Source organism: Giraffa tippelskirchi, chromosome 13 (genome assembly GCF_054371585.1).
Source record: "Giraffa tippelskirchi isolate mGirTip1 chromosome 13, T2T-mGirTip1v1.2.pri, whole genome shotgun sequence".
Lineage (NCBI taxonomy): Eukaryota > Metazoa > Chordata > Mammalia > Artiodactyla > Giraffidae > Giraffa > Giraffa tippelskirchi.
In genome coordinates, this window is record NC_137287.1 from 89,815,170 (window position 1) to 89,831,336 (window position 16,167).

At 39.7% G+C, this 16,167-nt stretch overlaps 1 protein-coding gene across 50 annotated transcripts in view; it reads right to left on the reverse strand.

Annotated features, from left to right (window-relative positions):
- The window catches only part of ZMYND11 (zinc finger MYND-type containing 11), a 74,791-nt gene that overhangs the window by 39,338 nt on the left and 19,286 nt on the right, over positions 1 to 16,167 (reverse strand). For 13 of the 50 annotated variants that reach the window (XM_081560747.1, XM_081560721.1, XM_081560738.1 and 10 more), the window contains exon 3: positions 8,586 to 8,699. The exons of the other annotated variants lie outside the window; for them this stretch is intronic. The gene's annotated coding sequence lies outside the window, so the exon portion shown is untranslated. The remainder of the gene's footprint in view (positions 1 to 8,585; positions 8,700 to 16,167) is intronic. 50 annotated transcript variants of the gene reach the window in all.

Sequence of the window (16,167 nt, forward strand, 5' to 3'; positions counted from 1 at the left end):
TGAGAGCCCTACGGAGAGAAAAGAAAAGAAAGAAGTCAGTCAGTCCTGAATACTGAACTCTTTCAATTATCATAATATTTTAAACCTTAAATCTATTTTGCATATTTAGAGGAACATTTGTTCAAAGTACTCCCAAACCAGCATAAATAAATCTTTTAACAGATTTTAAATTAGTTTAGTTCTAGCCATTTAGTTCTAGCCTCTGTGGCAACTGCCGCTAACCTCCACTCTGCAGATTCTCTATCTAGAATTTTATCATCTTCAGGAAATGACACCAAAGAAAATATAGAAAGTACACAGCTGATTGTCAACATATAAAGAAAACAAGAATGCATGCTATGATCAATAAGGCAAAAATGTGATCTTCAATTAAATACATTTTGAACTGCATCACTACAGCATACAAGCTCTCCCTGATTTATAGTTACATGGCATATTTATTAAAAAATTTTGTTCCAAACACACCCTGCACCACAGAGAATGATGTTTACAGATTCTCTTGCACTCAGCAATTGTACTGTAACTCAGGTTAACATTATGGCGTATTTGCTTCATATCATTTTATTTTTCAAGGAAATAAAACATTACAGCCACAACTAAATTTGTGCCATTTTCCATTCCTCTCCAATCAAACCCCAATACCCTCTTACCGGTAAACTAGGATATCTAGACACAAAAGCATACTGTGAGACAAATCAGGCTGGCCTCAGTCTCTCCAGAAAAACATCCTGTGCTGCAAGACAGGGCTGAGTGCCTCAGGGTATACAAGGAAACAGAGTACAACAGAAGGATTCTGTATCCAGTTACCCTGTCAAGGCAAGAATTTAGGACTTCCCTAACAACAGACTGGTTCCAAATAGGGAAAGGAGTAGTCAAGGCTGTATATTGTCACCCTGCTTATTCAACTTATATGCAGAGTACACCATGAGAAACGCTGGGCTGGATGAAGCACAAGCTGGAATCAAGATTGCTGGGAGAAATATCAATAACCTCAGATATGCGGATGACACCACCCTTATGGCAGAAAGTGAAGAGGAACTAAAGAGCCTCTTGATGAAAGTGAAAGAGGAGAGTGAAAAAGTTGGCTTAAAGTTCAACGTTCAGAAAACTAAGATCATGGCATCTGGTCCCATCACTTCATGGGAAATAGATGGGGAAACAGTGCAAACAGTGTCAGACTTGATTTTTTTGGGCTCCAAAATCACTGCTGATGGTGATTGCAGCCATGAAATTAAAAGACGCTTACTCCTTGGAAGGAAGGTTATGGCCAACCTAGATAGCATATTGAAAAGCAGAGACATTACTTTGCCAACAAAAGTCCGTCTAGTCAAGGCTATGGTTTTTCCAGTGGTCATGTATGGATGTGAGAGTTGGACGGTGAAGAAAGCTGAGCGCTGCAGAATTGATGCTTTTGAACTGTGATGTTGGAGAAGACTCTTGAGAGTCCCTTGGACTGCAAGGAGATCCAATCAATCCATCCTAAAGGAGATCAATCCCGGGTGTTCATTGGAAGGACTGATGTTGAAGCTGAAACTCCAATACTTTGGCCACCTCATGCGAAGAGTTGACTCATTGGAAAAGACCCTAATGCTGGGTAGGATTGGGGGCAGGAGGAGAAGGGGACGACAGAGGATGAGATGGTTGGATGGCATCACCAACTCGATGGACATGGGTTTGGGTAGACTCCGGGAGTTGGTGATGGACAGGGAGGCCTGGCGTGCTGCAATTCATGGGGTTGCAAAGAGTCGGACACGACTGAGCGACTGAACTGAACGGTCCAGGGTTCCGCAGTGCAACCACACACACACACAAAAAAAGCAAGATCTCATCACTGAAGAACCTTCAAAACTCAGGAGGTGAATTTCAAGCAAGACAAGGAGTAAATCCTGGCAGAGGGAATGCAGAGCCTCTGTGTCTACAGCTTGTGGAAGAGAACTGGTTTTTGTTTAGACATTAGATAACTATAAAGAGTTATTTTCTATTTTCTCTGCCAATGCAGTTAACTGAGAGATAAAAAGGAAGTTACATGGAGCAGCAGCCCCACTGCTGTAACAAACGAGGGCAGGAGGAGACAAGGTGGAACGGTCCACATACTGATGTGTTAGCTTTGCCACCTGTCAGCTAAGGGTGGCAAATGATGCAGTAGAGGTACAAATATCTTTTGATATATAAAGGTAAACACGGACAGAAATAATCAACCCAATCAGAAACCTGGCAGAGGACCTGAACAGACACTCTTCAAAGAAGACATACACACAGTCAACAGGTACATGAAAAGATGCTCAACCTCACTACTCATCAGGGAGATGCAAACCAAAAATCACAGTGAAATGTCACTTCACACGTGTCAGAATGGCCATCAGCAAAAAGATAAGAGATAACAAGTGTTAGTAAGGATGTAGAGAAAAAGGAACCTTTGTCCAGTGTTAGTGGGAATGTAAACTGGTTTGCTGCTAAGTCACTTCAGTCGTGTCCAATTCTGTGCGACCCCATAGACGGCAGACCACCAGGCTCCCCTGTCCCTGGGATTCTCCAGGCAAGAACACTGGAGTGGGTTGCCATTTCCTTCTCCAGTGCATGAAAGTGAAAGTGAAGTCACTCAGTCGTGTCTGACTCTTCCCGACCCCATGGACTGCAGCCTACCAGGCTCCTCCGTCCATGGGATTTTCCAGGCAAGAGTACTGGAGTGGGTTACCATTGCGTTCTCTGGTAAACTGGTTTAGCCACTATGGAAAAGAACATGGTGGTTCCTCAAAAAATTTAAAATAGAACTACCATATGATCTATTTCTAGGTATTTATCTGAAGAAAATGAAAACACATCTGCACCTCCATGTTCCCTGAAGCAGTATGTACAACAGCCAAGATATTTACAACAGACAAGATATGGAAACCTAAGTGCTCATGGACAGATGAATAAAGAAAATGTGAGATACAGATATATATAATGGAATATTACACAGCCATAAAAAAAAACTTGCCTTTTGTGACAACATAGATGGATCTTGAAGGCATTATGCTACATGAAATAAGTCAGACAGGGAAAGACAAATACCATATAATCTCACTGATATGTGAAACAAACCAAAAAAACACTCATTAGATACAGAGAACAGACTGGTGATTGCCAGCCATGAGGGGTGGGAGGGAGTGGGCAAGATGCCTGACAATGGTCAAAAGGTACAAGCTTTCAGTTATCAGATAATTAACTCATAGAGATATAGTGGAGATCATGGTGACTATGGTTAACAATACTATACTGCATATTTGAAAGTTGCTAAGAGAATGGATCTTTGAAAAGAAATCATGGTATAGGTACAATTTCTCAAAAACATTATATAATTACCTCTGTATAAGAGTTCTAGGGGTATATTCCAGAAACTGTCAGAAGAGGTTACTTCTGAGGACAGGGGTTCATCCAAAAGGGGTGTGAGGAGTACTTTCTTTTTCAACAGTACTCCCTTTTGATTTTGTTCATGTACCTACTGGCTGAAGATTATTTATACAAAAAAAGTAGCCACCATTTACCACCTCTCCAAATGTACAACAGCTCCTTTCTCCTGCATGAGCTTGCCAGTCTCGGGCAGGTTCCTTCCTTTCTTTCCAAACTCATCTTAGCTCTTCTGTCCTTTACTTATCCATAATGATTTTAAAGTCAGTTGGCAAAGATCCATGAAAACCATTGCTGTGATTTAGAGGAAAGTAAATACCATTACAATTGTAAGTAATATAATGTTTCCTGATGAACTTTGAAAAACTGCTATTTATAACTTTTTCTACATCCTTAACAAGGTCTATTTTAAAAAATGAAACAAAGATGATTATTTTTAATGATAAAAGGTACCATTCACAAAGAAGATAGACATCATAAACCATTAGGCGCCTTAACAACAAAGAAACAAAGATAAAAAAGAGCAAAAATCAGGAGAAATATAAGGGAAAAGAAAAAATTTTTAATCATAGTGAGATATATTAACATTACTCTGAGAATATTTTATCAAGTGCAGAAAAAATGAGAATAGGAGCATCTTGAATGGTGTCATTAATAATTTAAATAGATTTATATATAACTAATTTGTATTAATCATATCCTACACAAATATATTTAAAATTCATACTGTCAAACAGTATGAATAGAAGTGAAGTCAAAATGTCATACATTTTTAGTTAGGCAAAAATTCGTAAGTTTTCTAAAATATATCTATTATACATAGTATTTATATATATGTATACAAAAGCTCTTCTCCTACACTGATAAAGGCTTAGGAAAGAACATCAAAAAAAAAAAGAGATGGAGAAATTGGAAAACATAAACTAAATGAAATGGTAGCACTGAATATGAAATAGAAAAAGTGAAACAAACTGGATAAAAGTAAAAGATCCTCAAATAGTCCAGCTGTTTTTAAATATGGCTGCTCATAAGACATATCTGGAGCTCTGGCAAAAATAAAAGCAGTACCTGGGCATCTGTATTTTTCAAAAAATTCCAAGATAATTCTGATATGCATCTGGATTTTAAAAAGTGATTACAGGTTTTTCTATTAAATGGTAGTTTCGGTGATACAGAATTCTATAATTTTTCTGCTGATAAATCACAATACTATGGTATTAAATAAATAATAGTTATATAATCACAACAGTGAAAGATGTTTATCAATTTTCAAAATCAATAATCAGACAAAAATAAAAGATAATTATAATTGCAAGCCATAATGAGAACATGATTAACCTAACAATATAAAATAATTACATATAATTTAGGGGGTCAAGCAGACTGATGTGGTAAGCGGAACTGCATATGTACACATGTTTTCATCTGCTCAGCCAGTCTGTCTTTTGGTTGGTGCATTTACTCCATTTACATTTAAAGTAATTATTGATATGTATGATACCATAACCATTTTCTTAATTGTTTTGAGTTTATTTTCTATAGGTAGGGTTTTTCCTTATCTTGTTTTCTGCCTAGAGAAGTTCCTTTAGCATTTGTTGAAAATCTGTTTTGGTGGTGCTGAATTCTTTTAACTTTTGCTTGTCTGGAAAGTTTTTGAGTTCTCCATCAAATCTGAAGGAGAGTCTTGCTGGATAGAGTATTCTTGGTTGTAGGTTTTTCCCTTTCATCACTTTAAATATGTCATGCCCTTCCCTTCTGGCTTGTAGAGTTTCTGTTGAGAAATCACCTGATAGCCTGATGGGAGCTCCCTTGTATGTTATTTGTGGTCTTCCCTTTGTTGCTTTTACTATTTTATCTGTCTTTAATTTTTGTCAGTGTGATTACCATGTGTCTCACTGTGTTCCTCCTTGGGTTTGTTCTTTCTGGGACTCTGTGCTTCCTGGACTTGGTTGATTACTTCCTTTCCCATGTTAGGAAAGTTTTCAGCTATTACTTCTTCAAATATTTTCTCAGGACCTTTCTCTCTCTTCTCCTTCTGAGACCCCTATAATGCGAATGTTCCTGTGTTTAATGTTGTCCCAGAGGTCTCTTAGGCTATCTTCATCTCTTTGCATTCTTTTTTCTATATTCTGTCCTGCAGCAGTGATTTCCACCATTCTGTCCTCAGGTCGTTTATCCGTTCTTCTACCTCAGTTATCCTGTTATGGATTCATTTCAGTGTATTATTCATCTGCTTGTTTGTTCTTTAGTTCTTATAGGTCTTTGGTAAACATTTCTTGCATTTTCTCAATCTTCGCCTCCATTCTTTTCCAGAGATCCTGGATCATCTTCACTATCATTATTCTGAATTCTTTTTCTGGAAGGTTGCCTATCTCCACTTCATTTCGTTGTTTTTCTGGGGTTTTATTTTGTCCCTTCATCCAGGACCTAACTGTCTGCTCTTTCATGATGATTAACTTTCTGTAATTTGGTTTTGTTTTAGTTGCTGTGGGATTGTGGTTCTTGCTTCTTCTCTCTGTCCACTGATGGAGGTTATGAGGCTTGCATAAGCTTCCTGATGGGAAAAAATGGGTGATGGGAAAAAATCCCTGGTGATGGGAAAAAATGGGTCTTGCTCTGGTGGGCTATAAAGAAAGCTGAGCACTGAAGAATTGATGCTTTTGAACTATGGTGTTGGAGAAGACTCTTGAGAGTCCCCTGGACTGCAAGGAGATCAAACCAGTCAATCCTAAAGCAAATCAGCCCTGAATATTCATTGGAAGGACTGATGCTGAAGCTCCAATACTTTGGGCACCTGATGGGAAGAACTGACTCATGGGAAAAGACCATGATGCTGGGAAAGATTGAGGGCAGGAGGAGAAGGGGACGACAGAGGATGAGATGGTTGGACAGCATCAACGACTCAATGGACGTGAGTTTGAGTAAGCTCCAGGAGTTTGTGATAGACAGGGAAGTCTGGTGTGCTGCAGTCCATGGGGTCACAAAGAGTCGGACACAACTGAGTGACTGAACTGAACTAGTAGGCAGGGCCTTGCTCAGTAAAGCTTTAATCCAATTATCTGCTGATGGGTGGTGTTACACTCCCTCCTGGGTAGTTTTTTGGTCTGAGGCGACCTAGCCCTACAGGCTGCATGGTCAGGTTAGGAGTGTTTATGCCAAAGGGGACCTTCCCAGACAGCTGCTGCCAGCTCCCCCGTCCTGTAGTCAGCCCCTGCAGACCCAGACCTCCACAGGAGACCCTCCAACACTAGCAGTTTTGGTTCAGTTTCCTGTGGATTCAGTGCTCCTTTCCTCTTGAGTCTTGGTGCACACAGGTCTTTTGTGTGCGCTCTAAGTCTGGAGTCTCTGTTACCCCCGGTCCTGTGGAAGTCTTGTAATCAAGTCCCGCTGGGCTTCAAGGTCAGAGTCCCTGTGGAGTCCCAGTCCCTTTGTCAGGTCCCCAGGCTGAGAAGCATCCAGGTCCCAGTGTCCTCCTGTCGATGGTTGTTCAATAGCTAGTTGTGATTTTGGTGCTCTCGCAGGAGGAGATGAGTGCACGTCCTTCTACTCCACCACCTTGAACCAGAAGTCTAACTCGGCAGAGCGTAGAACACAACAGATCCTCCAGAGCCCAGGAATGCAGGCCGATCTAAGCGGGAAGCAGCAGGAGGTGATGCAAATGAGGAAGGTCAGGTACTGATACCCTGCACAAGGACTGGGAAAGCATGGGCAACAGAAGACTTTCAATTGTGGAACATTTGATAAGATGGTCTTTTTGAAAAACATCTCTGACACCAGTGATGGAAAGAAGAAACAGACCAGCAAGACCAGGAGGAGGCCAGAAACCCAATTAGGAACCAGCTGCCACTGAACAGGTGGGAAATTACACAGGCTAAAAACCAGGCCAGGTAAAGAAGACAGACATTTTACAGGACCATTCGATCTACCCAGTCTAGAGTACTCCAAACACATTTCTCATCCCCTCTAGCCACAGGATAAAAATCTCAATGCTGGCATTAGAGGTTTTCCTAGTTTGGGCCTTTGGGACTTTTCATTCCCTAAGACTCAACAGTCTCTCTGTTTCGACTCCCCTCTCTGCCTCACCAAGTCCCACTCAACTTGCAAGGCTCAATTAATTCCATATCCTCCTAAGGCCTTCCTGATTCTCTCTCAGTGACCCAGCACTACCCCCTCCCCCTTCAATTAATTAAGGCCCGTCATTGTTGTTCAGTCCCTAAGTCATGTCCAACTCCTTTTCGACCCCATGGACTACAGCAGGCCAAGGCTCCACTGCCCTTAACTATCTCCTGGAGTTTGCTCAGAATTCATGTCCGTTGAGTCGATGATGCTATCTAACCATCTCATCCTCTGCCGTCCCCTCCTCCTTTTGCCTTCAATCTCTCCCAGCAAAGGCCTGTCATACTATTAATTAAACATTCCACTCACATGGGGCAGAGCTGCATTCTGTCTAGGATACCTCGTCCATTATTTGGTACTATTCTTTTTATTCTTTTTTTTTTTTAATTGGAGGCTAATTACTTTATAATATTGAGGTGGTTTTGCCATACATTGACATGAATCAGCCACAAGTATACATGTGTCCCCCTGTCCAAAAACCCCCTCCCACCTCCCTCCCCATATTCTTTTACTCTTTAATGGTACTTTTCTGTGCCTTGCCTGTATGATTCCACCACGGAACTGCAGAGAAACATGAAACATATGAAAGCAAGTGGACAACAATCCCAGCCAAGGTGAGTGTCCCAGGAATGTGGCATGCTGGACAAAACTCACTGTGGGACTGTAGATATGGCTCTTCAGAACCAGTAACTCTTCCATAAGGCTGTTATATAAAATAACAATGGTAACAGTGGTAAACTGTACCTGTCAACCTGCTACCATAAGACAGTATGTAAGAAAGAGTAAATCAACACAGATTGAAATGAGAATGTAGTTATGAGAATGAAGAATTCTTGGGAGTACATATACAACATAACATTAACTGTTAAGTTTTTAAAAATTAACTTTATTGTAACTTCAGCAATGGCCACTTTCCTATCCTACAATAAATCTACTGAGGGAAGAGAAATTGACAGGGATAAGATAAATAGTTCCTAGAAATCATGGGTTTCATAAAACTGAACTATAGTAAATAAATAAATAATTAATGGGTACCTAGTTGCAACTTCAAAGGCAACCTACACATGAAAAAGACTTACAGTTTGGATTTATGTCTGTCTGTAGTGACAAGAAGAACTCCAGGAGAACTCAAATTTCAATGCCAAACATGTCACAAGAGGTCAGAGGTCACATTTTCTAATTGGGGTTTGACCCTAAAGTAAGCAATACATGTAATTAATTGATGCCCTAATCTGAAACATTAACTTGAATGGGACTAAGTCAACCAATCCAATGTCAGTCTAATAATCATGCTAGTCACAAATGTGGTCACCTCTAGAAACACAAAATCAAAGTTGCTCAAGACAGAAAGGAAACAAGATTTCAACTGCTTTCTCCAAGACAACAAAAAGTAATTTGATCTCTCCCAATGACACCAATAATGTTAGCCAATAATACTGGCAGAGACTATAATAAAACCCATACTTCTTTCAAAAATATATCTTTATCTTATAACTATTACTCAGAATACTTATGAAAGTCTAAAGTTGTATTATAATTATCCAAATTAGATATGAATAATTTGGATTAAAGAGGAAAAAATGACATGTAACTTATTTTTATTGGATATTAAAATATAGGACACATTTTTAAAAATAACAAGGCAACGAATTACGAATCAATATTGGGAATCTTAGGGATTCAAAGTTTAAATTTTATTTCTGTTACTGGTTTTGACATCATATGCTTCTTCATCTCTTTGCTCATTGATTTAAAAACTGTAAAACAAGGGCTAAAAACATCATGATGTAATACAAACATAAAACCATTTTATAAACAGTTGTTTTATATAAGTGCTGCAATCAACTATTTCACAGCTTTAATTTCATGACACCTAGCCAAATTTCATAAAACTGACGAATTCATATTTACTACTTATAATTTAGCATTATAGCTACTCTTGCCTATGCTTATGTTCATCTAAACTGACTCATGTAATTCTTCTTTAAGATAAAACAACTCATTTGTTTTCATCTTATGATTAAACATCACAAAACATCTTTCAGCTTCTAAAAACGTAAAGTGTTTTTATGGAGAGGCCAAAATTTATTTGTGCTTATTTACTTTTCAAGTAAGAACATGTATGGAAGTTTATACCATTATTAAATCATATTTATAAACATGAGCTTTTAAATCAGAGGCACAGGTTAACTATTAATTTTAAATAATCAAACTTCACCCTATACATGTATTTTGATTTCAGATTTGACTTATTCTGTAAAAATACTTTCCATCCCCAGGATTTCCTGGTGGTTCAGTGGTAAAGAATCTACCTGCCAATGCAAGAGACATGGGTTCAATTCCTCATCCAGGAAGATTCCACATGCCATCGAGCAACTAAGCCTGTGTGCCACAACTACTGAGCCTGCACTACAGAGCCCAGGAACCACAGATACTGAAGCCTGTAAGCTCTAGAGTCCATGTTTTGCAACAAGAGAAGATACTGCAGTGAGAAGGCCAGGTACCACAGATAGAGAGTAGCCTCTGCTATCCACAACTACTGAAAAGCCCTCAAAGGAGTGAAGATCCAGTGCAGCCAAAACAAATAAATAATATTTTTTAATTAAAACAAACAAAAAAACACAAAAACTTCCATCCCCAAATAACAGAAATTTTCAAAGAAGTTTCTCTTAGTGATATTTTTTAAATACTTGAAATATTCAATAAAGTGAAAATTGAAAGCACAAGTCACTCAGTTGTGTCTGACTCTTTTCGACCCCATGGACTATACACTGCATGGAATTCTCCAGGCCAGAATACTGGAGTGGGTAGCCTTTCCCTTCTCCAGGGGATCTTCCCAGCCCAGGGATCAAACCCAGGTCTCCCGCATTGCAGGCAGATTCTTTACCAGCTGAGCCGCAAGGGAAGCCCAAGAATACTGGAGTGGGTAGCCTATCCCTTCTCCAGCGAATCTTTCCAACCCAGGAATCGAACTGGGGGTCTCCTGTATTACAGGAGAGCTATCAGGGAAGCCCATAAATCTCAACAGTGGCTCTGTAATTTATAGTACCTTTTCTACTTTTTTGAACAGAAAACTAGCAATTAGAAAAAAAAGAAAGTAAAAGATAAGTATTAAAAAGATTCAGGACTCTTTCCAAGGGAGGTGTACTGACAACTAACAGAAGACTACTGCCATGAGCCTTGAAGTTAGACATCATCAGATTACACAGAAGAAACATCTGCAACACAAAACAATCCTACTTTGTTATAGAAGTTGTGATTAGTCCCTATTTGTTCAATTAACTTTGAGGATCTGAAACTTCTACTCATAAAATTTCTTTTCAAATTTCAACACACATGTAATATTTTAATGATATTTTGAAGATGATACTGCTGTAGATTCTGTACGTTCTAGTGTTATATACAAAAATGAAAAATGCTCCTTGAATCTGCCTCTGCTAGAAGGAATTTTTATTGCTTTCAGCTCTGCTTTAGGACTTCAGAAAATACTCAGTGCCTTTAACAATTATTTTTCTTTTTAGAAAAATGACTCGATGCTGTGAGCTGGGAAGATGGCAGAAGTAATATTGTTTTAATGTGTCCCAACCTCCTCAACAAAGTCACAAGAAGCATTAGCAAAAAACAAGTTGACAACCCAACCCTTGGAAAACATAAACAAGTGACGAGAATTCGCATGAATCCCAAAGTCCAGTAGCTGAGGACAAGCCTCCAAAAGCTGCAACTGCAGTTGGTACTGCCACCTGTGCAGGAGGAGGCAGAGGGACACGACACAGCACTGAGAACAGGAGGATAAAACAGCTAACAGGCAGTCACTGGAGAGCAAAGTGGGCCAAATTGAGAACAGCAGTCCACACTGGACAGGGTTTACACACCTCCATCTGCAGGTAACTGATGATAATTCACGAGCCCATGGTAAAGTTCTTATAGGGCTGGAGCAGAGAGACCTGTGAACACTCACAATCAATCAGCCAAAGCTCCCTTTTAGTACAGAACTCCACAGTGTAGAGAAACTGCTAGCAATAAAAGTATCAAACCCTACTGAAGTCTGGTCATAAAGATGTCCAATGTAAGGACAATGGGTACAAAAGAAATTGTGGTTCTGGCAAAAGGTACAGAAGAAGGAGATCATGGTAAATGTGAGGCATTATTTTTAGCATTTCATAAAAATGACAGAAGATGCTTTAGAGCCATACCTCCAAAAACTGTTCACAACCACCTTTCCTTGACACAAGTTCAGGAAAAGTGATTTCACATGACAGGACTATGGCTGAAGGAGCAGAACATCCTTAAAGTGGAAGCATGCCCAAGACATGTGCCCACAAAACAGATGAGACTATAACTACTATTTAAACACATGAAAAGACATTAAGAAAATTATATAAGATACAGGAAAGATATGTCAGAATTGGAAAACTCAGAAATGATGTAAACATGAGAAGTAAATGAAAAAATTCACTTCAGAAGAAGTCCAAACTAGAAGGCACACAAGAGTCAGTATGTAGCAAAAAATGTCATAAGTATAAGTTGTAAAGAAAGAAAATAATATGAAAAAAACCAAAACTATATAGCAGCTTTATTCACAACTGTCCAAACTGAAAATTACAAATATAGAAGACAGGAAAAGAAACCAACAGAGTATAAGAGAAAGCCCCAATAAACAACAAGTAAACAAGATAATAAAAGTCCATGAATGATATATATATACAATTGACCCTGGAACCTATAGGGGTCAGAGCCCCACCACAGCCCAATGCAGTCAAAGGTCTGCGCCCCTGTTTACAGTTAGCCCTCTGTGTGTGCAGCTCCACATCTGGGTTCAGGCAACCCTGAAGCATGCAGCCCGACGGCACATGGGATAAGTGAACCTGTACAGTTCAATCCACGCTGTTCAAGGGTCAGTTGTACAATTTTAAAATTAAAATTTGCAATATTCAAAATACATTTTTAAAGGGACACTGTATACCCAACAAAACAACCCAGAATGACCAACACCGATACAATCAAATTACTAGACTTCAAAGAAAAAAATTCTTTGTGAACCTAGGCAAAAGGACAGTCATAGCAGAAAGAAAATCAAGTTGTCATCCGATTTGTTGACAACCATGCCTTAAGCCATATATAAGAACTTCAAAGAAAGAAGATAAAAGCTAAGGATTTTATATCCAGCCAGATTCACTTTCAAGTAAAAAGGATGCAGATCAACTGTTATTAACATGCAAGAACTCAAAACTCTGACCCCAGGAATTCTTGATTATGAATCTACTAGATGGTGCTGCCACCATGGAAAACAGTAGCAAGCTTTCTCAAAAATATAAAAACAGAAATTACCATATGATCCAGCAATCCCACTCCTGAGTACTTATCAGAAGAAAATGAAATCACTATCTTAAGACTTCTGTACCCTCATGTTCTCAGCAGCATTATTTACAACAACCAAGACATGGGAACATCCTAAGGGTCCATCAAGAGACAAATGGACCAATAAAACATGGTATACATGTACAACGGATTATTCGGTCACAAAAAGAAGGCAATTCCATCATTTTGTAACAACATGGATCAATGCCAATTGCATCTCAAAACTGCAGAGTGGGGAAGTGGACAACTCTTCTTTAAAGACTCTACTAGAGAATGAACTTCAGATATCAGTGGAAAGCATGAAACAAACACTTGGAGAAGTAAGACTAAATGCCAGCTCTAGGTACAAAGTACGATATGTAACTGCTACATTCTATGACAGTTTACAATCTGTACCACTGTTCAGAGAGGGTAAAACAGCTTGTCTGGTTTCCATGAGATGTGCTGTCAGTTCCAGCACCAGTGACGGTATTCTCAGACAGCCTGGGACATAGCTGGATGGAACGACTGAGTTAATTATATGACATCTAAAATGTACCACCCATGGTGTCCTTAAGAATCATGACTCTTACTGTGTAAGGAAGAAGGGAAAGATTTTAGATAGCTCAGTAAAAACCAGGAGCCATAAATTCAAGGGGAAAATATCAGTATGAATTCATTATGTGGTTTTATTCTTTTACAATTATATTACAACTATGCTATTTTACAACTATACGTATTTCCTAACTGGTCCACTAAAAGGCCTAGACAGACCAACCTGGTAGCAACAAGCACACTGAGGGCCAGAAAATGCTCTTGAGACACAATTTCTAACTGCAAGAAACCAGCGTCCCCTGGAGAAATCTGTGGATCCAGGCTTGGGGCAAGGTGTATCCTAGATGAGCCCGAAAAAATCCTGTCATATCAGAAAGCAGAGAGGAACTTCACAAGACAACATGAAGAGGCTCCAACTGGTCAAAGAAGGGAAGTTAAGCATCAGTAGGGATTATAACAGAAACAGACTGAAACACACCAGAAACAACTACTTGGTCGTCACTGGAGGATGCTATTTTGAAAACCACTAGTTAAAAGAATCAGTTGTTCTACCTTTTCGATGTGAGCCATACCACATGGTAACCACACCCTATGTGATAGGAAGTTTATGTTCTTATGGAAGTGTTTCAGTTGAAAGAGAAAAGATAAGCTATTTGATAGATTATCACTATTTCACAATCCTTAATGAATTACTGGATCTAGCCACTGTACAACAAGCTTAGTACTAACCTTGCCAGATGAAATACATTACCACCTATGAAGAAGTCTCACGCTCCTAGGATTCACTACTCAGTTCACTCAGTCGTGTCCGACTCTTTGCAACCCTATGGACTGCAGCGCACCAGGCTTCCCTGTCCATCACCAACTCCCCGAGCTTGCTCAAACTCATGTCCATTGAGTTAGTGATGCCATCCAACCATCTCATCCTCTGTCGTCCCCTTCTCCTCCTGCTTTCAATCTTTCCCAGCATCAGAGTCTTTTCCAATGGATCAGTTCTTCGCATCAGATAGCCAAAGTATTGGAGCTTCAGCTTCAGATCAGTCCTTCCAGTGAATATTCAGGGCTGATTTCCTTTAGGACTGACTGGTTGGATCTCCTTGCAGTCCAAGGGACTCTCAGGTCTTCTCCAACACCACAGTTCAAAAGCATCAATTCTTCGCTACTCAGCTTTCTTATAGCCCAACTCTCATCCATACATGACTACCTGAAAAACCATAGCTTTGACTAGATGGACCTTTGTTGGCAAAGTGATGTCTCTGGTTTTGAACATGCTGTCTAGGTTAGTCATAGCTTTTCTTCCAAGGAGCAAGCATCTTTTAATTTCATGGCTGCAATCACCATCTGCAGTGATTTTGGAGCCCCCAAAAATAAAGTCTCTCACTATTTCCATTGTTTCCTTATCTATTTGCCATGAAGTGATGGGACCAGATGCCATGATCTTAGTTTTCTGAATGCTGAGTTTTAAGCCAGCTTTTTCACTCTCTTCTTTCACTTTCATCAAGAGGCTCTTTAGTTCTTCTTCACTTTCTGCCATAAGGGTGGTGTCATCTGTGTATCTGCTGCTGCTGCTGCTAAGTCGCTTCAGTCGTGTCGGACTCTGTGCGACCCCACAGACGGCAGCCCACCAGGCTCCGCCGTCCCTGGGATTCTCCAGGCAAGAATACTGGAGTGGGTTGCCATTTCCTTCTCCATCTGTGTATCTGAGGTTATTGATATTTCTCCCGGCAATCTTGATTCCAGCTTGTGCATCACCCAGCCCGCTATTTCGCATGATGTAATCTGCATATAAGTTAAATAAGCAGGGTGACAATATACAGCCTTGACGTACTCCTTTCCCAATTTGGAACTAGTCTGTTGTTCCATGCCAGGTTCTAACTGTTAATTCTTGACCTGCACACAGATTTCTCAGGAGGCAGGTCAAGTGGTCTGGTATTCCCATCTCTTGAAGAATTTTCCAGTTTGTTGTGATTCACACAGTCAAATGCTTTGGCGTGGTCAATAAAGCAGAAGTAGGTATTTTTCTGGAACTCTCTTGCTTTTTCGATGATCCAACAGATGCTGGCAATTTGATCTCTGGTTCCTCTGCCTTTTATAAATCCAGCTTGAACATCTGGAAGTTCACAGTTCATGTACTGTCTCGGAGAATTTTGAGCGTTACTTTGCTAGTGTGTGAGATGAGTACAACTGTGCGGTAGTTTGAATATTCTTTGGCATTGCCTTTCTTTGGGACTGGAATGAAAACTGATCTTTTCCAGTCCTTTGGCCACTGCTGAGCTTTCCAAATTTGCTGGCATATTAAGTGCCAGCACTTTCATAGCATCATCTTTTAGGATTTGACATAGCTCAACTGGAATTTCATCACCTCCACTACCTTAGTTCATAGTGATGCTTCCTAAGGCCCACTTGACTTCACACTCCAGGATGTCTGGCTCTGGAGGAGTGATCACACCACCTTGGTTATCTGAGTCATGAAGATCTTTTTTGTATAGTTCTTCTGTGTATTCTTGCCACCTCTTTCAATATCTTCTGCTTTTGTTAGGGTCATATACCATTTCTGTTCTTTATTGTGCCTGTCTTTGCATGAAATGTTCCCTTGGTATGTCTAATTTTCTTGAACAGATCTCTAGTAGCCTCCATGAGATGCAAAGGAATGAGCACCAGGATAAGGCACACCACAGGGATGTAATCGCAAAGGCAGACTATAAGAAACCACAGAGTAAACGAACCAAGTCCTGAGATAAATAAATTGCGAAGAAAAAAAAAAAAAAA